Below are 22,801 nucleotides of genomic sequence, written 5' to 3' on the forward strand. Positions count from 1 at the left end.
CTGCTTATTTACTTGAACATTTTGTTTGATTGCAGACCTTTCCACAGCATCTCCGTTTGGATTGGAATATCAGACATCTTCCATCAGGGCTATTTCTACTCCAACAAGAATCATGCTGTTCAAAGCTAGCTTTGTCTTTTCTTTATATTTTCAGAGTCGTTACTCTTCTTTTTATCCCTTGAAGTTACATAAAGTCCTAGCCATAGAGCACTGCTGTGAAATGGTTCCTGTTTAACACACGTAGGAGTTTAAAGTTGGCTTTGACTGACAAGGTGTTAGCAGTTAACAGGATATGCCTCATACTTGGCTATAGTTCTGTTTTGAAAGTATTTTGGCCTAAACAAACTGGTTTAAGAAACTAGCTGCACGACATTTGTTTTAAGTTTTGGTTTGGCATTTTATTTTTTATTTTAAAAAGAGAAATCCTTGATGCAATGCTTCAATGTTTTGTTTTCATAGTAGCCTCCAGATTTTGCTTGAAGCAAAATTTCAGTGTGAACCGAGAGGTTGTTTTGCTTGAGGAAAACATCGGAGAAATTTTGAAAGACACTTACAAAGGCGTTCCGATTTTTGTATGGGAAGGTGTGTATTTATTGTAACTAGAGGTGCTGGCCTGAATCCAGCCTTCTCTTTTAATGTTCCTGGGACTTTGTATGGAAAAAAGATGGCTGCCTCCTCCACAAAGTTCTTCAGAAGAATTGAATGCCACCATGCCTTGTCACTCTCAGACTCCAAGGAACCCACCCGTTTCTCAATGCATGTGATAGTTGCTGGGCTTTAGTTGCTTCCAGCAGCCACAACCTGTTGGTTTTTTAAAAACAACAGCAACAGCAGCAGCAGCAGCAACAACAACAACAACAACAGTGCCCTCAGACTTGCTGTTGTTGCCATCTGTGAAGTCAGATGCCTATGTTAGCAGCACCAAAGTGACCTTCTCAGGGTGCAAGCCTGGGCAATATGCATGGAGGTCCTGGCCTGCTCACAAGACAAGACCCTGCTCTCAGCTTTGCTGATGTGGTCCGAAGGAAATCAGAGCAAGACGTTGGGCACTAGCTTGGCTGCAGGAGTTGCTAGAAGGAGCTGTACAAGATACCATCCGACCGTCTTAGGGACTCCACTCTGGATTTCTTTAGGGTTTACTCCTGCATTAAACTCAGCAGCTGGGGGGTGACTATGGGGTGGAAACTAACTTAACTGGGTAACTATAGCCATTGAGTGACCTGCTCTTCCCTAAGGAATTAGGGCACAGTTCCCTCTCCTGCCCTGATTCCTGGGCCACAGCCTGGAGGTGAGAAGGGAGACCTGACCTTGTCTCTGCAGGCAGGGCTGTCTTACCCATATGCACTAGGGGTGTGGGGCACCCAGGCGCCAGGCTCTCAGGGGTGCCAGGCCAAGAGTTCGGGGCCCAAGAGTTGAGTCCGGGGAAGAGCCCGCCTGTTGGTCGGAGTGCCGTGGTGGGCTCTTCTGCTGTGGGCGGCTCTGCACCGCGAGTTTGGGGGTGACCGAGCCAGCGAGACTCTGAGGTGGCCGGCCGGCTCCGCTTTCCTGCGCACCTGGGACTGGGCAACCGGGGAGGCGTCGGGCAGATCTTTGCAACCCGGCACTGCTTATGCTTAAGACAGCCCTGCTCCCAGGATTGCAGAACCCTAGATAGAGGAGGGAGTTTGGTCTCAAAGGCGGTCCCTAGCTCACCCTCTGAACCACAGAATCTGAGAAATGAGCCTCTGGGCCGACCCATCACCTGAAAGGTGCCTAAAGGTAGTGATGTGAGGTGAAAATATTCTTCAGAGAATATTATCCACAAACTGTCAATTCTGTGTCGTAAATATACACACCTCATTAATCTTTAAATGTACACACCTCATTAATCTCCAAAAGATTATTCTCCAGAATTTAACATCACTACCTAAAGGGTATCACGAGGCTAAACCAAACTGTTTCTTTTCCCACACCTAAACTGCCACTGAAAGGAGACAAATCTCTATGTAGCCCCATTTCCCCACCCCAAGAGGTGCTCTTGAAGCTCCTCTGCAGGTCAGGAGGAAGAGGTCTTTGCTGATGTCCATCAGATGGACTCCCCCTAGCCTATACAGTTGAACCCCACACACCATAATACCTTCATGGCAGATGACTTGACCTCACTGGCTCTGAACTGCGAGCCAAACTTCCCTATCAAGAAAATATCAAAACTGCTGTTTAGGCACAGCAAACAAACTTGGGGGAGCAGGTCCTGAAGAAATCTCCTTTAATGCTCCCTATTAGGGTTTCCACCTTTATTATGGCAAAATGCAGGGCAGGGCAGGGCAGGGCATGGTGGTATTGTTTCGGAGGACATTGGAGGCTTCCTGGGTGCTGTTCCTGGCTGTTGTTATATCCAACATCTAACATTTTCTTCTTCTTTTAAATCATTTTTATTGATTTTCCAATAAAAAAACATCCAATTAAATATCCAATCATAATATCCAATTAAAATAAAAAACTAAAATAAAAAAGATGAAATTATAGTCCAAACTGTATTTATTAATTTCTTGGGGCTCCCCACGGTCTGGATCTCTGGAGCATATCTCCACATCTTAGTCCTGCTTCTTCTTCTTGTTTCTAACATTTTCTAAGTACCGTAGTTTACTGGTGGACAAAGTTTTAAAAAGCAAACCAGTCCCTGTTCTAATCAGAGATGATACAAAAGTAAAAAAGAAGGGAAGCAAATTCAGGTACTAATTCTTAAAAGTTACCTAATCTTACAGTGAGCACCTGGAACCACTTCTGAGGAAAGTTTTGGAAGGGGGAAACTGAAGATGGAAGCTGACTTTGCCATTTGTCCTCTCCAAGGTGTAAAGCATATTTCGGTTCCCATTTCTGTTCATGAGGCCTGCTGATTTATTAATGTTCATTTTGATTTTCCTTGAATTTTGTTGCTGTGGTCTTCCTCTTTTGTTCTCAGCAATTGTTTCAGTAATTTTAATGTGGGTTCTTAATGACGATGTTAGACCCCTTAGGGATTCACTAAATCAGTAAGTAAATATAAATGATTTCATTAATAAAGTTGCTTCACAAGTTGTTTGGGATAAATCACTTGACTCTTGTAAACCTCTTTGATATTGTTGGAAGTTACTGTGAGTAGAAAATCAACAAAGAAAAAAAAGTCTACATAATTTTCAGGGATCAACAACTATAGACGAAATATAGAGTTGCTGTTCTAATCATTGGAAGAAAAGCATGTTGTTAACACATGCTGAAAGTTGCGACAAAATCCAAACCAGACCTGTAAAAAACTGGATAAAAAACAATAAAATGGACAACTTATTTCAGCACTGTACAATTCATATGCCAAATTGGCTGTGCCGCATAATGTGCTTTGCTGGCTGAGTAAGCTCCTCCTAGGCACTGGTGTTCAAACCATTGTAATTGGAGACAGGAAGATCTAAAAACGGGTCTTAATATTGTATTAAAAAGCAGAAATAAAGTTGGTGAATGGTTTACAGCACAATCCTATACATGTTTTGTGTCAGTGCAGTTGCAGCCTTAGGGAGGTAATCTTCATCTCTTTTCTCTACCCAGAAAGTACAACACTGGTGTGTAAGTGGAACGCTAGTGTCAGTGATAGTCTCTATGTGCTCATCCATGTTTCATGCAGAGAAAGGAGCACATGACACTTGCCATACTTCACAAAGTTGGCTATGTGTACATTGTCACAAGATCACTCATTTTGATGTCTAGCATCTATCACCACAGCTGTAGAATAAAACATGGAGCACCAGGTGTTCAGTGAGAAGCAGAGAAGAGATTGTGGTATCAAGATCCAAGATACAGTTTTTCACCATATCCTACACCACTGATCAACATGCTAATAGGGGAAAGTTCGGGCCCCTTTTGTGTTTTCCTAACCACTCTGGCATACTGGAATGTGGAGCAGTTCCAGATCAGGCTTGGTTTAGGACTTACATTCTCTGTGCATGAGTTGAAACCTGGTTATGCATCCATGCAAGATTCTGGCAGGCCTCAATTTAAGTTTTTGTTTGAGACCAGTTCTGTTTTTCTAGAAAAAGAGGTGCTGGAACTCACCAAGAACACCTCTCTAGTTCTCTTAGAATGGCAATGATGCCCACTTGAGAGGTGCTAGAAGTCAGTTCCAGCTGAAAAAAGCCCTGATTGAGACTAATGTTATTACAATAAAAAAGCTATAATCTGGTTAGGGCCTTAGGCAGTTTCTCTGCATTTTCCTAGGACCTCAAAAATCTTATAGACCAAGGTTGTTCTCTTAGCACTCAGGTCTTTCAGATGAAATGTGATTATTCATCAGAAGCATAGGGTATGCACAGAAATTTTAAAAACCCCTGTGCTGGATTCCACTAGGATCTCATCCAGACTTTCTCTTGCCGCTTTCCCCCAGGGAAACCCGAACTGAAACTGAATTGGAGCAAACATCAATTGGATTTTCTCTGGGTTGACGTTGGCTCCAATTTATCACTAACAGTTGTATTTTCCTGGGGAAACTGACAGGGCAAGGACAAAACCTCTCAGACCTGTGCTTACTACACATGGGATCAGTCTGGATGAGCCCCGACTAGTCCACTGCACAAGGACTTCTCCGTGAAGTCAAGGCCATGTCACCCCTTCCCAAGTTCTTTCGATGGGTGCGACTGGGGAGTCATCCCCTGCTGTCTTCCCATATTAAGGACCAGTCCGTAGGATTTGTAGATAGATTCCATTTTGTCTTCCTTTATTCTGTTAGCAATATCTGAATAAGGTACCAGCAAGAACAGGAAGACTTTTTCTTTAGCAGAAAATATATGGCTGCTATTTGTTAAAACTGATTTTAGATTTCCCAGGAGAAAGGACTAATAACATCTAGATGAAAACACTTTTTGCTTGCCCACTCCTTTGTTTTAAATTGCTACAGTGGTACCTCAGGTTAAGAACTTAATTCGTTCTGGAGGTCCGTTCTTAACCTGAAACTGTTCTTAATCTGAGTTACCACTTTAGCTAATGGGGCCTCCCGCTGCCGCCATGCCGCCGCCGCACAATTTCTGTTCTCATCCTGAAGCAAAGTTCTTAACCCGAGGTACTATTTCTGGTTTAGCGGAGTCTGTAACCTGAAGCGTCTGTAACCTGAGGTACCACTGTATTTGCTAAGCAGCAGGGCAGTTATTTGATGTCCCATCACTAGGAGCTCATGGTCAGAGGATGCTTTCTTCACAGACAGTGACACTGTATGTCCTAAGTGAAGGAAGGAGGTGGTGGATCTCTGTGTTAAAAAAACTGATTGGGAGGGAGCAGGGCCAGCCCTGTTCTTAGGCAGGGTGAGTCAGCTGCCTCAGAGAGTGAACTGTGGGCCACGTGAGCCGCCCTGTGTCCCCTGAGCTAGCCTGCTGCCCCCAGGTGTGGTGGGAGATGCTGTCCTGCCATCAGTATTAGCATAAGATTCTACTGCAGCGCTGGTCACTTTCTGAGCATGGAGAGCACCATCATGTATTTCGACTCAGGCAGCTGGGAAGCAGAGAAACCAGCCCAAAGGTTCTAGCTGGCATTAGCTGAACCTGGGTTTTCAGCCTAGAGGGCTGCCTAGGTCACTTTCTGGGGGACTGTCTGTTTTGTTTCCACTTGTGCTCTGCTTGTATGTTTGGAAAGAAAGCGAATATTACAAAGACACCTTATGTCTTCAGTAAACTCTTATCTGATAGCTAAACCCAGACAGCATTGCCTGTGAAACCTCTCACTACTTGACAAAGTGGGAAGAAATCTCTGGGTTCAAATCAAATTTAGATCAAAATATTAAAAAGTCAAGTCCCAAAAATAAAAAAAATAAATAAAAATGGTGCCTAGTTACATTTAGGATTGGGGTATTTTGGCCAAAAGGCAGCGAAGGAAAGTGAGGAGCAAATCAGATGGTTCTAGTCTGGGGAAAGGTGATGCTGGACTTTCTTGTGACTTAAGTAATCCAGGTTCAATGACTTGCTTTGTAGCAGACTTCCTGTGTGACTTTGGAGGCATTTTGAGCCGTTTTAGTCCTAATCTTTGGCTTCCTCTCCTGGTTCCTGCCATGGTATCACTTAAGCCACACTTAAACCCATGCGCCGGCAGTGGTTAATGGCATGTTAAGAACCCACTTATGGAAAATTTCACAGAGTGTTCCTTTGCTGAATCCCCAGGTAGCCATTAAAGGTTTGTATTCCCATCTATTATGGCAGGTACAAAGATGATGAGTCAGAATTGTTGCTAATCCATGTAATGGCATTGCATCATGTAACGGAGACACTTGAGACAAAGCGTCAGTTGGAAGAGGTTTTTATTGAGTCATTTAATCTGGAAAGCCATTCAGATACGTTAATGCTTCATTGTTCTCTGGGGTGAGTGAAAGGGGAGGGAAGAATCTGTGCAGAGAAGCAGGACAGAAGTCATTGTAGCAAGCCAGCAAGAGATGCTTCTTTGTAGGAGTGCTATGATCTTTTATTTCACACTTGCTATAAATATCGTCCACATCAGCAGGCAGTAACATCAACACCCTTCTCAGCTTAGTGCTTTGGGTTTTGGAAAAATACTGTGGACTTGCTTTTCTTACAATGAGGAAGAATGCAATAAATATCCATGGATTTCAATTTATAGTGGAAAGATGACACATTCACTGTTACAGATAAACTCTTAAACAAATTTGAGAATATCACTGTTGGATCACAAAACAAAAAAGGAACTGGACCCGCATCCATACCTTGATGCCTAGTCAGTTCAACTGACACAGTGATGCACAGCAGTAATTCAGATTAGGGTAGAGCCAAAATTTCTCAGAGAAAAATATTACGTGAAATCCTCTGAGAATTGACCATTTTTGGTGGCTTTTTCAAAAACTATAGGAGACTTCCAGGACCCCTGGATTATATTCAGTTAAATGGTCCTCCCAAATTCTCCATCCATCCATAGGGTGAGGGCTTCTGAGTGTAGCTGTGGATCCAACAGCTTGTTGCTCCAGGCAGCAATGGCATTGGGCTTTACTCCTACCAATCCTCTCTCAGCCCATTGCTTCCTTCGTCAACAGTTATGAACAAACAATAATGTTTCATTCAACATTAAGTGAGCTAAAACCTCTCAGAAAGACACACAGAGAAAGATGCTCTCACTCAAACTGCTGGGAGAATTTCACCCCCTCTGAAGAATAGTTGATGAACTTCTCCCACTTCTACAGATTTCATCACCCACAAACAATACAGAGAATGGGGAGGGGGCATTCTTGCTGTGCTCTAATTCAGATCTGCATTACATGGCTTACAGAGATTTTGCAGACATCTGATTCCACTGAGTCATAATTAGACTTGGTAAACTGAGCAGTTTTCCTCCTTCATTCAGGAAATAACTAAGCTTATTTTGAATCCAATCATGGATCGAATCAAAATACGGACAGTCTGCTGACACCATCAGAAAGACCATGGCATCTGCTCCCACTTCTAAATCCCCTCTTTGACCTGGGCCAAACTCTGAGCGAGAGTAGAACTCAGAACTGTCATACTTTTTCCTTTCCTTTTTTGCATTGAAAGTGAGCATTGTGAACTGTCAAAATTACTTTGATGGCCTCTTGAAATATCTGAGAAATACAATAGGCAACCTGTCAATTGCAGGTGATAAGCATGCAATGTGCAGCAGAAATTGAGGTTTGCATTGCATAATTTTTTCAACAGATAGGCATCTTGAATATGCAATATGGGAAGCCAAGGAGTACCTACGGGTTGGCTAGGCTGATCCCCATGAAAGGCATAGGCCTGGGGAGGGGGGCACAAAAATCATGCATCTCCACTCTAGCTCGGAGCCTGCCTGCCCATGTGCTTCCCGGACTGTTCCTCCGCTGCTTCGGGCTGCTGCCGCAGCCTCCTCTAAATGCCTCAGCAAAGGAATCCAGTCACTGGAGTGAGGCGTTTCAGCAGCCCTGCAGGGCGCCCTCCCCAGTCAGCTGTTGGTGTGAGCAGAGCACCTAGCAGGGCTCGGAGGAAAGAAAGATGGAGATAGCAGCAAGAGTTGCAGGAGGAGGAAAAAGGAAGGAAGGGAGAGCAGTGAGCAGAGGGAGGCAGGGAGGCAGGCAGATGGACTGACAGAGGAGGAAGAGGAAGAAGGGAGGTGGAGAAGGGTAGACCTGACTCCAATGACTGTGGAGGAAGTCACTGGCAGAGTGTGAAAGGTGACAAAAAGCCACTGGTCTATGGTCTCTCCCAGCTTTGGAGGCGCCAATGCAGCTCCTCGCCAAGGGCCCGATGGAGCCTAGGTACACCTCTGTGGGGAGCAGGCCATGGGCACTCATAACCCACCTACTTTCAGCAGCCAGAAACACCATAACCAGACACTGGAGAGACCTGTCAGGAGTAAGCATGGACCAATGGTACCAAATAGTATGGGAAACAGCCCTACTAGAAAAATTAACCAATAAACTGAAACTGACACAGGGACAAACAGAAGAAGACGCCTTTACCCCGGTATGGCTCCCCTTTATCACGTACACAGCCCAACAAGACAATGACAATAATCCACCAACAGCATATAAATCAATATGGCTAACCTGATCCAAAACACCCACCCACCCCACTCACACACAAAAACAAAGATCGCCACAGCCAGTCACAAACAACCACACCCTAGGCCAACCCCAACCTCTCTCACCACCAAAGGAACACAAGTGAACAGCAGAGAACCGGCATGAGTAACGCTGACCCCAAACCCTACATACATTAAGCAAAATAGAAACATCGCCACCCAACCCCACCCATCTTCCCCCCATTCCACCCCTTTTCTTCCTTTTTAAAAAAAAATGATATTTATTAAAAGTTTAAGAATTACAGGAAAAAAAGAAAAAGAAAACAATAAAAAATTTAACAAAGCATACATTACAATACATAAAAAGAAAAGCATAAAAAACAATACAACAATACAGCAAAAAAACCACAATAACATTAAAACACACATCCAATGTTCCATATCTTTATCTTTCATTTACTTGTTTCATCGACCTCCTCACACCTCCCGTTTTGTATTCTAATTTAATTAATTGTTTCAGCAAATTCTTTCCATCTTTCTCAATTTTTGTTATATAATTTATCTTAACGATCTAACCTTTTAATTAACTCAACAAATCCTTTCCATCTTTCACTATATTCTGTCATTCAATTTACCTTAATTTATTTAACCTTATCTTGCCATAAAAAAAACCTTAAAACTTAAAACTTGATGTACATAACTCCTTATATCATTTCTACTAAAGCCAAATAGTTTAATTCCAACATTTTCCCTAATACTCATTAATTTTACACTAATTCTCAAAATAAACTTTTTAAAAACTTTCTTCCAATCTTCATCCAACGTCTCTTCTTCCTGGTCTCGGGTTTTGACAGTCCTTCTTGTCCATTCCATCTAGTCCATCAACCTGGTGATCTTATGTCCGAGGCTCTTAAGTCTTTTCCACGTCCCTTCTGCAGATCTTCTTCTTGTTTATACCTGCACTTTACTTTGTCTTTTGTTGATCTTTTTCTTAATTTCTTTCCTTTCTCATTGGGGGGTAGGTCTCGGGAGGATTCCAATCCAAAAATATCTCCATCTCTCCTCAGCAGATCAGCCCATCCCCCACAGTCCCATTCCCCACAGTCAACATGCTCCGTGAGGGAGCCTTCCCAGACCCGCTGAAAGAGGCGGTTATTAAACCGCTTCTTAAAAAACCATCTTTAGATGCGGCCACGATGGCCAACTATCGCCCAGTCTCAAATCTTCCATTCTTGGGCAAGGTGATTGAGCGAGTGGTTGCTGAACAACTCCAGGCACGCCTGGAAGAAGCGGACCATTTGGATCCCTTCCAATCGGGATTCAGGCCTCATCACGGGACTGAAACTGCCTTGGTCGCACTGGTTGATGATCTCCAGCGGGCTAGGGACAAAGGTGAGAGCTGTTTCCTAGTTCTGCTGGATCTCTCAGCGGCGTTTGATACCATCGACCATAACATCCTTCTGGACCGTCTTGAGGGGCTGGGAGCTGGGGGCACTGTCATACAGTGGTTCCGCTCCTTCCTCCTGGGCCGTGTTCAGAAAGTGGTGGCGGGGGATGAGTGTTCAGACCCCTGGGCTCTCACTTGTGGGGTGCCTCAGGGTTCTGTCCTCTCCCCCATGCTTTTCAACATCTACATGCAGCCGCTGGGAGAGATCATCAGGGGGTTTGGGCTGGGTGTTCATCAGTATGCGGATGATACCCAACTCTACCTCTCTTTCAAATCAGAACCAGTGAAGGCGGTGACGGTCCTGTGTGAGTGTCTGGAGGCGGTTGGAGGATGGATGGCGGCAAACAGATTGAGATTGAATCCTGACAAGACAGAAGTACTGTTTCTGGGGGACAGGAGGCGGGCAGGTGTGGGGGATTCCCTGGTCCTGAATGGGGTAACCGTGCCCCTGAAGGACCAGGTGCACAGCCTGGGAGTCATTTTGGACTCACAGCTGTCCATGGAGGCACAGGTTAAATCCGTGTCCAGGGCAGCTGTGTACCAGCTCCATCTGGTACGTAGGCTGAGACCCTATCTGCCCGCGGACTGCCTTGCCAGAGTGGTGCATGCTCTGGTTATCTCCCGCTTGGACTACTGCAATGCGCTCTACGTGGGGCTACCTTTGAAGGTGACCCGGAAACTACAACTAATCCAGAATGCAGCAGCCAGACTGGTGACTGGGAACGGCCGCCGAGACCATATAACACCGGTCTTGAAAGACCTACATTGGCTCCCAGTACGTTTCCGAGCACAATTCAAAGTGTTGGTGCTGACCTTTAAAGCCCTAAACGGCCTCGGTCCAGTATACCTGAAGGAGCGTCTCCACCTCCATCGTTCTACCCGGACACTGAGGTCCAGCACCGAGGGCCTTCTGGCAGTTCCCTCACTACGAGAAGCCAAGTTACAGGGAACCAGGCAGAGGGCCTTCTCGGTAGTGGCGCCCTCCCTGTGGAACGCCCTCCCACCAGATGTCAAAGAGAACAACAACTACCAGACTTTTAGAAGACATCTGAAGGCAGCCCTGTTTAGGGAAGCTTTTAATGTTTGATGTATCATTGTATTTTAATATTCTTTTGGAAGCCGCCCAGAGTGGCTGGGGAAACCCAGCCAGATGGGCGGGGTATAAATAATAAATTATTATTATTATTATTATTATTATTATTATTATTATTATCAACACTGCAATCCAGAAAATATTTAAAAGCATGTTTCAAAGTCCTTCCAAAATTAAGAGCCCTCACAACTCCAGACCCCCCCGGTCCAATCCAGATTCAAACTTCAAGAACAATGGCTTATGCTCCTGCAAGGCCTCAGATCTCTCCATTTGTGTTACTTGAGGTTCAACAGCAACCTCCTCCATTATCTTCTGCACTTGCGCTTGCCCTGTCAAAACAAGTTCCTGAGCTGGTTCCTGAATGGTTTCTATATGGGTATTCGCCATTTGTCCAAAGTTTTTAACTGCAACAGTCATCAAATCCATCTTCTCATGCATCTGCTCCAGCAGAGCACTTGTCTTGCAAAAAGCAAGCACCAAGACTTCTTGTAAACACATTTTTATTCAAGGTCAGAGTCTGGTCTCACGATCCTAATCTTACAGCTGTGAAATCCCCAAATCGACTCCGGCAACAAATTAACAAGCTCCCTCTAGAGGAGACAATTTCTATTTGTATCCATCTTTTGAAAGCAGGACCAACAAAAGAAAATTACTTTCATTTTTCAAATACTTTGTTTCTTTTGAATGCAAGAAGCAACATTGGAGTCAATTTGTTTCTCTTTTTTTTTTACTATCTGTCAAAAGACGTTCCATTCACAGTCGATGAACTTCCCCATAAATTTCTGTCTCTGACACCCCGTTCCCAGGTTTGAGACAGTGGAAATTTATCTTTCTTTACTCTCTCTCCTGCAGGCTTAAACAGTCAAAAATCCCCCCCCCCTTTTCTCCTGCTTCCAAGAGGGGTTTTGGTGGTAATAACTGAAGGAAATTTAGACCCTTATATACGACTTTCCAGACTTTAGCTTACAAAGTTTTTGCTTCAATCTATTTACAAAAAACGGGAGGCGGACTTCCTGTTTAGAGCCTTCCCGCTTCAGTGCCAAATTAAAATGTTTCTTAATCCAATTTTCCGTTCTACTCACGGGTACTTGTTTAGAGTCCAATTGTCCACAGGAAAAAGTCAGCGCTCTCCGGCAACTGCTGTGCAGCTTCACTCTGTAAAAGCAGCAGTTGATTCAAAACACCGCGCCACTCACCCCACGTCGCTTCGGATCCCCGAAAAAGGGTTTCCCTGTGAGTAGGGGAGGCGCTCCTGGTGTCAGCCGAATCCCACGTTCCCAGGCTTCCTCCGCCTGGGATTTTTAGAGGGTCTCTGCCTTTGCCGCGGCGGCAAGACCCGATTTTCACGGAGTGGGTTCCTCTCGGTCAGAGGAACTCCGCCATTGCCGATGGCGCTAACCCGGAAGTCCACCCCTTTTCTTCCTAATGTCTCAACAAATGAAACCGATTTGTAAAAATGTTACATGGAAAAAATATGAGAGACATTACACATACTTCTGTAAAACAAGAAAATCTTTAATAATAATAAAAAAGTGTGAATGTTCATTGCACTCTCACCTTTTCCTCCCTTACGGATTCACACTCTTCATTACCAACACCAAGTCATTTTCGAACCACAGAACTGTAATGTTATTCAACTGTTCTTCTATGATCCAGCTTAGAAAACAAACTTACAGCGGGGCATGTATTTTTCCCTGTTTGTATGGGGTGGGCGCAGAGCGGCGGAGGTATCTTTTCGTATTTGCTATGTACACTAGATTATGGTTTCAGTGCAGCTGGTTACTTAACATAAAGCGACTGAAGAGGAGATTCTGTTATCATGTAGGAGGGCCTTATGGGATAGCATGCCAGGCTTACAGTGAGGGCTGCATCACCAGTACACACACACACACACACACACACACACACACACACACGTCAGAAACATCACTCCCATTTGCTTTGCCTTTTCTCATGGCCTCCCAATGGATTCTTAAAACTCTTTATTGTGAAATAAACCTAAGATTGGCCTGCATGAATGGCAGAATTGCACGGGGACCATTTTGCTGCATGGCCATCTGTAATGTGCATTGGATTCGCAGGAAGCTGTTTTGATCCTGCAATTTGAAGCAGAAAGGAAGAATTGGGAATGTATTACAGCTGGTTTTCAGAGAATGGCTGCTGCAGGGATAATGTAGTAGCTGTAATAAGATGCAATCTCCTCTGACACAGTAACTAATAATAATACAATAAAGAAAAAGAAGGTATTTTTGCTTGAGGAAGTTTCATCTTTCAAATGAGATACAAAACTGAGTCCCATTGAGAGTATCTTCGAAGCAGGGTGTTAATTTCGTCTCTGTATTTATACAGAACCTCAAGAAATTCCCTCTGTCATTTCAATTGGATATGGTATTTTTCATGGTCTATCTTATACTCCCATGTAATATTTTATGCCCTTATAGGCAGTTTCCAATATCTTCTTCCCTCGAGATGACTAATGAAGTGATCCCTTTGTACATAGGGTCCCGTCCCCCCACTAGTCTGAAATTGAGAAATCTCCTCAGGGATGGAAGAAGCAATAGATAGATACCAAGTCAAAAGTTCTTTCCTGTAATCTCTTTCCTGTTCTTTCCTGATCGGAACATGTGAGAAACATTTATATAGCCCTATATTCAACAAACAGGCAGAACGACCGATCGTACACAAAAAAAGCCATTTATTTTGTGTGACAAGCAAAGGCCCACAAAATGAGGAAATAGCATTTTCCTCCAACCAACCACTAGAAAGCCACATTAGTATATCATTACTAGGAGATTTCAGAAGTGGTTACCATGACCTTACTCCCTCCCCTTCTCCTCCTTTATCTGTCATGATAATTGTGGATTATAAATGCACATAGATGGGAGTCCAGTGTCAAGTACATTAACATAAATTCCATTTCAGTTCCCCTTTGGCATTGCCCATAGTGTGCATTTCTTGAGAAGGGGGAATAAAGGCTCTGGAATGACTTTAGTATCCAGGCAGCATGAATTTCATGCTCATTACCTTATGTTTTTATTCTCATCTGATTTTTATTTCCCCTTAAACTAAAGTTAAATATTTCTCATTTTTGAAGACGTTGCTTTAAATATGCCTAAATTGCCCAACGCTGTTAATGAATCAACCATGATTTTCAACTTGGGCCGCTATAAGCTATTTCCCCAAACTGGATCACTCTGTGAGGACCATCCTTTGATTTGGCCTCCATAGCACACAAACATTGTATGGTAATTACAAGCAGTTTGCCACTGCTGGACAATGTGACTTTGAAAAGCACCGTACCATTTCTGTGGTGTTCATTGGGCTATCATTTTGGTATATGCAATTGGACAGAGGAAGCCGTGGAGGGAATGGCAGATGTTTACCCTCCAAGCCATTGGATGGTAAATGTGGTAAATTTAAAAGTAGTAAATTTCACTTGAGGTGAAATGGTAATTGCCACCCCCTGCTCCTGCAATGAATCACATATCAACAAATTCAGGGGGAGGCAGGGAACACCTCAAAGTGTTACCGATCAGTCCCCCTGCCCCGTGCGAGGGGAGCCAGCCCACAACTAGCACACAGGGATGCTCCAGCTTTTGCTGCAAATGGAAGGAGCCCAGCACTCTTCAGAGTGTTGCTGCTTGCTCGGTTCCCCCCCATCCCTGGGACAGGGAAGACCAGTGGCAACACCGCGTGCCAGAACGCCTCCCTCTCCGTTTCCACTGGGGCGGATGGGTGGAACGCCACCTCTTGCACTTCCACTGCCTGAAGCAGATGCTTCCCCTTGCGTCATGGGCCAGCCGGCTCTGCCAACAAGTCCTCTAGCTAGCTGTCCTTGCAATATCTCCCCTACGTTGACTTAGTCCACTCCTGCTTCGGCACCTCAGCAACTGCCTATCACCCACTTAATTCCTTCTCCCCAATCCCTATCAGAAGTGGGTCACCGGGTCGGGAGTGTCAGGATTAGTGTCCTGACACCCCCAGGACTTTCCTGGCATGCATGCCTCATTTCTCAGCCCCAGGGCATGTAAAGAGTTCAGCAAAGTAACTCAGAAGAGTGTTGGCAACAAATGAATCACACGAACAGCTCGCTCCATCAGCAAATAGCTTTACTGAATCATTTCAATAAGCATAGCGGTCACAAGTCCTCAGCCAGATCCCTGGCAGGGTGAATAGCTTCAAAAAACACTTACAGAGACATGCCAGTAAACTGCATGGGTTGAAAAAGAAAGACTGACTAACTGACTGACTGACTCTCACAGCTGCATGCAGCTATATAAGGAGGGCTCAGCCTGGAACCTTCCGGCCAGCAATGAATACTAATAAGAATGGACTGCTGAGTCACTACAGTACATTTTGCGTCTAGGACACACTCTGGGCCATTTTTAGGCTGGGACAGGGTGTGTTTGCACCCAGCAGCCTTCCCTCCACCCACAGGGAGCCATCTGCAGGTAAGCTAGTGTAGCACCTCAGTCCCACCCAGGAAACTGCTTCTGCCCCTGATGCTCATGAAGCCCAGACAACACAGTAGGTTGAAGTAGAATCAGAACCCAAACCCGGTTTCCCCACCAACTAGCTACAGAGTAGCTCACCCCAGAAAATGCTCACTTCAGTTTGCCTTGCGTTCTTAGCCTTGTGTTTTTTGTTTACAGGACTGGAGCTGTGGCTTTTTAAAAAAAGGTTTATTCTCATCTGTGCTTCATTTATCCATTGCCGAGCACAGTGATTAATGTTAACAAACAGTAAAAATTCTTAATAGCCATCAGTTGCCATGTAAAGTGTCTGGGTCTTGCTTATTGTATACGACACAGAAGGAGGAAGTAATGCAACCTGCGTTTTATTACTTTGGATCAGACACACCGGGGTTTTCCAAACTTCAAATCCAACTGAAAGCAGCTGTTGGAGGAAGAAAAAATATCATTACATTATACCTTAAGCTACAAAAACCCAATTTAATGGTGACATTTTATTTTATTCAGATGGTCCCGTCCTTTATTCTATCGAAACCAGTAAAGCTGGTGGAAATTGTATCTGGATGAAATCACGTCAAGGTGAAAGGTCTATGACGAAAAACATTCCTTCAAGATTATACAGGGTTAGAGTCGAATGCTAGAGCCACACTAACAGGAGCAAAGGTCTCTAGAGCGATAGGAAGTAATATTACATCACTCAACCTTATATATAAGAAAACATGCTGACCTCAAACTTAGAGCCTATTAGAAATTGATTAAGGGAGCAAAGAGACTAGATGGCCGCGTAAAATGAAGGCAAGTGTTAACTTAAGAAAAGTTTGGCATTGCCCATCTAAGTTGGAAAACAGCATCATATTCAAATGGAATTAAGTATATGCCCATTTCCTCCAGGTTTTATTCATTATATGTACTTCTAATGAGAACTTTCCCTATAGCAGGCTTCCTCAGCCCTCCAGATGTTTTGAAACTACAGTTCCCATCATCCCTGACCACTGGTCCTGCTAGCTAGGGATCATGGGACTTGTAGGCCAAAAACATCTGGAGGGTCGAGGTTGAGGAAGCCTGCCCTATAGGAACAAGGACACAGAGCTTCAGGAACTTCAGAGTTATTATTTGGGGAAAACACTGCAGGGGCACACAGTCAGAATGTGGATAGATTGGGTGGGGTGTATTTGTAGGACAGTGCTAGGGAAAGTGGCAGATGGTTTCCTTTTCCCTTTTATACCACTGGTCAACCGGTAAAACTGAATTAAGTGGTTGACTCTCTCTCCGGTTTCTTACTTTCCTTGGATGCATGTTTCTGACTTGACAGCCTTGCTGTCTCTTCTCCCCTATCTTTATGCCATCTGGATGTCAGGGATGCTGTTCTTCATGGCACCAACTACGTGACAAATCCGGAGGAGCCCCCCACTACAAAAACAGCAGAGATCCCTAGTGGTTGATTCCAATCCTAGTTTACTGCTTATCAGCTGCTACTTTCCCTCTATCTTCTACTGTTTGGAGAGATCAACATGAAGGCCTTTAAGCATTATTATTTTTTTATGGAGGGAAACAGGGATCAGCCCTAGCAGTTTGTCATTGGGAGTTACGCAAGCAGAAGAAAAAGGCTTAGAGAAATAAATACCTGTGGAATTCAGAAAAGTTCAGCCTGTTCAACAGTATCAGAGCAAGCACTCTGGCTTGCTTAGAATAGTAGTATTGCTGAGGCAGGGGAATCTTCTTGAAATCCGCATTGATCCAGCTATTGTTCCTGTGGCTGAGAGTTCAGTGGATTTGAGTCAAGAGGAGAGACTGAGAGATTAGAATGATGGAAGCAGTGGAGCATCCTGCAGCCATCGTAAACATTGGGAATTAATTACCCCTCCTTCCTGATGAATTTTATAAATGGTATCATGCACTGGGGTTGGCAGGACTTTATGAGCTTGCTGTTTTGAAACAGATCATAATCCAATTTGTGAAAATATGTCTTTAGGTTACCCTTCCAATAACTTCCTCCTATTCCTTGCACAGCAAGCAAATGAAACACAGTTTCCCTTTTCGTTCTTGTATACGCTGTCGTGGTTTCAACAGTACACAGTATCATTGTTTTAAGTGAGGTGATTAATAGATCTGGAGGCTGTTTTTAATATAAACTGGGACTTTAAAATGTATCTGCATGCACTTAGTCTTTTATATTCATATACATATTGGAAAATTAGGGAAAAGGATCATCTGGAATAAGTCAAATTTTACATCTGGATAAATTACAAATAATCATTCTATCTGTAAATACTTTTTGTAGGTTTTTGAGATATTCTGAGCAGTGTATTCATACCTAGAAAACACAGGCGCAAATTTTAGCACCTAAGAGAGACAATGGGGTACCAAAAAATCAATCCACAAACATATTTGAAATCTGCACCAGTCATTATCACTGTTTTTTCTATCTATTTTTATTTATGGGTCATATCATTTCATGATTCAGGTGAGGAGCTGTGTGTGCTAATGAAAGGCCACTGTAAGACATTTTGAGCAAAGAGTAGACACATGTACCCAAACTTCAAGATGCACAGTACACAAGAGTGGCCAACTAACAACTTGCTGCCCTTTCATGACACCCCCAAACAGCACCCTGATGTGGAGGCCTTACCTACTGATTGGTCCTGTGAGGTCCACTGTTCCCTGCCTCCAATTTTGTATGTGGAAACAGGTGTGTCTAAGAGAAGAGCTCAGCCTTGTTCTCAGGATCCTTATCTTTTGTGTACCGTAGCCTTTCTTCATGGAGCAACATTCAAATACACAAACGTAGGATGCTGCCTTCTATGGAGTCCTTCTGCTGTTGGTCCATCTACTCTAAAGTAGCACTCTCTCTCTCTGACAGGATCCCCCCTGAGCACCTCCTGGAGATGCTAATGTGTTGACCCTGGGACTTCTTGTGTGGAAGTTCCTACATCACTGCCAACCAGTGTCTGCTGATTGTATGGGATTTGGGGTGTGTGGATGTGTTTGAGTGCTTTGCTTTGATTGTGTTACTCCACTCTCTGGTGTCTGGAGGAATGGCAATGACTAACTACCCAAGAAAACCATACGCAATTTTCTTTTCCCTGTTCTTTGCAAATAAGTAGCTCCATATAAAAAGATCCCTGATGGTTCAAACAAAACACTCCTCATCTATCATTCTACTTCCAGCATTGGCCAGACATTTGTCTCTGAGAAGATCACAAACAGGGCATGGAGACAGCCACCCTCCCCACTGCTTAGCAAACCACGAGACAATAAGCTAGATCATTATATTTGCTTCCAGTGTTATCCAAAATCTGTTATATCTTCAGGCAGACCATTTTACATTGCTGTTGGTTTGAGCTGAGTGCTCTTGGAATCAGATAGGCAGAGAACCTTACTTTCTCTTTGCCCACTTATATTGGTCAGTGGGAAGAATGAACATACTCTTGGGTTGGTTGTTGAACAGAAGCCTGACCGCTTTGTGGCCTTTGCAGCTCATTAGTTCTACTCAGCGGGCAAATACAAAAGGGCTCTTCACAGTTCCATGTGTTCATTTCAGCCCACCACTGAAAGGTAGCACAGAGTCAACCTGTGATGACACCATAATGAATTTCTGAAAGGCTTGTTGATGGGTTGCTATGTTGGTGGTGATGGCTCCATCTTGCTGGAGCAAGATGAGTGATTAGTTCTTGTTTGATGACAAAGGTTCTTAAGTTTTTCCCCCCTGCAACTGTGTTGGGATGCTGAACTCCAAGCTTTTGATAACAAAGGAATTTCCCCCCGCCCCATTTTAAAATAGGAGACATTCATACAGCCACAGAGTTTAGTTTGGTTTTAGAGTGTGGGGGATATCTACTGTATCCCCTGTTGTTGCTATGTGTCCTTGGTTGCTCATTGAACAAGAACAGATATTTATAAGTGTGTATAGTTCTCTATATTTATACGCAATTATATTTACACATGTGTATAATACATAATTGACACATGTACTAAGTTATTTGGTTTGGAGTCATGGTGCACCACCAAATGCTGGAGAGAAGAGTCCTCAGACAGCAGACCAGAGCTTAGCATAAGAGAATGTACAATTGTGTTGCAAAATAGAAATATGATTCATATGCAGGTAGTTTCAGAATGAAAATTAAAGATGCACCAGCAGATTGGTTGCAGCTGGAGCAAGGTGAGTTAGAAAGGTGCAAAGAAAGGATAACTAGCAAACAGGCAAAGTCTATTTATACCTGTTTTATGTAAGGAGAGAAATAAGTACAGACTTTGAGCAACAGAATAGATAAACTTAGAAACAGGAGGGGGGGGGAGCTGCGTTGGAAAAAAAGAGAAGAAGAAGAAGAAGAAGAAGAAGAAGAAGAAGAAGAAGAAGAGGAGGAGTTTGGATTTGATATCCCGCCTTTCACTCCCTTTTAAGGAGTCTCAAAGCGGCTAACATTCTCCTTTTCCTTCCTCCCCCACAACAAACACTCTGTGAGGTGAGTGGGGCTGAGAGACTTCAAAGAAGTGTGACTGGCCCAAGGTCACCCAGCAGCTGCATGTGGAGGAGCGGAGACACGAACCCGGTTCCCCAGATTATGAGACTACCGCTCTTAACCACTACACCACACTGGCTCTCCTAGGTCTGGTAAAAGGAGGCAGGGTTGAGTCTAGATGGAATTGGCTGTTCCTGGAATTGGCTATCATGAGGAGCTGCATTCCCAAAGGATCCTGGCTAAACCAAATTTAAACCCCCCAAAAGGAAAAGGAAGGTCAGGAAGCATGGAAGGAAGGAAGGAAGCCAAGCTAACTGAAAAAAAGTAGCATGAGTGTCCCAGGAAGCAGTCATCCCCCAGAACCCACAAAATGGGACCATTGAGAGAACACCCAAGACTGAACTCTGTGAGTCTGGAGCAGTCCAGCCTGTACCCAACCAGGGAATCTTCAGGGTTCGGACCAAAATGTTATAGCTCAAAACATATCCAGAGGGTTTCTCCCCTTCATGACAAAGAAAAGTAAGGCTCAGATGGGTGACTAGGAATTAATTTGGGTGGGGAATGAATACTGAGAGATAATGTTCCTGCATATACCTCTGAGTGGATGCTTTCCAACCTTCAGGTGTGCAAATAGTTGTTGATGGGTTGGCCAGAATTGTTAGTCCTTTAAGTGTGGTGATTTAGGGCATCCAGGCTTTTAAGAGGACTAAATTCATTGTATTATTTTGGACAGTTTAAGTTATGAGAAAGGACACCAAGGAAGAAACAAAACAGGGGTAAGTGGCTCCCCTCCCCCAAAAAAGTGCAAATGCCATTTGAAAAATTGAAAGCAGATTTAGTTCCAGTCTGCATGTATCTCCAAAGTACTATCTTTGCACATCAAAAAATGCTAGTTGGAACAAAGGTTTTACGTTGCATTTATAAATTTGTTTCTGTTTATCATGTCTGTGTGTAAAAACATTTTTGCATAAGGAAATGCTTTTTAAATATTAGCTAGTCAGCTAATTAAATAACAAAGGACTTTCTCTGGGAAAACAACATTGAAGCAGATTCACTCTCTGTTTTTGCTTAGACTAATGGGAACCAAAATGATGCCCGTGTCAGATAACTGGGTTGCACTACTGAAAAAATAACATCACGGTGAGAATTCTTCTTTTTTTAAAGGCAAAACACATCTGATAGGAATAAAGAAACAGGAGACCATGTGAGCCTCCACTCAATTTTTTATTCACATATCTATTTTGGGCCTTCGTGTTATGATTTGTTTACTTTTATATTACATTTTCCATGTTCCTGTTACAAAAGACCTGCTGCTTTAAAGAACAATGTGGTCCTTCCTTTTGCCAATTGCACATATACTGTTGCTGTTTTGACACCACTCTGAAACTTCAGAAATAATAAAAATGATAGGAGGGTCTGGTTGACCAGCTGCAATTCTGCTGCCTGCTCTATAAAGTTTATCAAGCATCTGGTTGGGCACAGTTCACTGCAAGTCGACCATGTTCAGCTTGGGGAGTCCAATGTTGGGAAGAATTAGCATAGGCATCATGGATAACTATGAACAGGACAGAGACCAAGCTATTGTAGTTGATCAAAAGGAAGAGTGCAGTGCCATTGGACCATCTTTCCCTTGCCTTCTTTTTGTGATGCTTTGGTAACATTTGGATTGAGAAACTGTCAGGGCCAAGCTACGTACATGATTCCTTAACTGTTCAAATGCTACCCTACTTCCTAGCTGGATGACCATCACATGGTAAAAAGGCTTGTCTTCAAGCCTTCTCTGTGGTTTCTGGATCCAAACATATTGGGACATGTTGGAAAGAAGCCAGAGGGAAGCAGCAGCTGCCTGTTGCAGATGAACTTATTGGACAGAGACGTTCTGTAGCAGCTGAAGATACACAGAAGACTGTGTGAGGCTGCTGTTTGATGTACAGCTTTCTCACTGATGGATCATTACATCAGTACATGGGAAAGCCTTAAACAAATGTGTGATCCCAGATTGATATTCATCACAGAAAAAAAGTGATAAGCGGGGTACTGCAGGGTTCTGTCCTGGGCCCGTTGTTGTTCAAGGTCTTTATAAATGACTTTGATGAAGGATTGGGGGAGATACTCATGAAATTTGCAGATGGCACCAAACTGGGAGGGGTAGCTAATGCTGCAGAAGACAGAATCAGAATTCAAAATGACCTTAACAGATTGGAGAGCTGGGCTCAAACCAACAAAATGAATTTCAATAGGGACAGATGTAAGGTTTTGCACTTAGGCAGGAAGAACCAGATGCACAAATATAGGAAGAGGGGACTCCTGGCTTACTAGCAGTACATGTGAAAAGGATCCAGGGGTCTTGGTGGACCACAAGCTTAACAAGAGTTCGCAGTGTGATGCAGCAGTAAAAACGGCTAATCAACAGAAGTATAGTGTCCAGATCAAGGGAAGTAATATTCCTGCTCTATTCTGCCTTGGTTAGACCACACCTGGAGTCCTGGGTCCAATTCTGGGCACCACAATTTAAGAAGGATGTTGACAAGGTGGAACATGTGCAGAGGAGAGCAACCAAGATGATCAAGGGTCTGGAAACAAAGCTTTAGGAGGAGGGCTTGAAGAATCATAGAATCATAGAATCATAGAGTTGGAAGAGACCACAAGGGCCATTGAGTCCAACCCCCTGCCAAGCAGGAAACACCATCAGAGCACTCCTGACATATGGTTGTCAAGCCTCTGCTTAAAGACCTCCAAAGAAGGAGACTCCACCACACTCCTTGGCAGCAAATTCCACTGTCAAACAGCTCTTACTGTCAGGAAGTTCTTCCTAATG

The sequence above is a fragment of the Podarcis pityusensis genome, assembly GCF_964106645.2.
Source record: "Podarcis pityusensis genome assembly, chromosome: 5".
Taxonomy (NCBI): Eukaryota; Metazoa; Chordata; class Lepidosauria; order Squamata; family Lacertidae; genus Podarcis; species Podarcis pityusensis.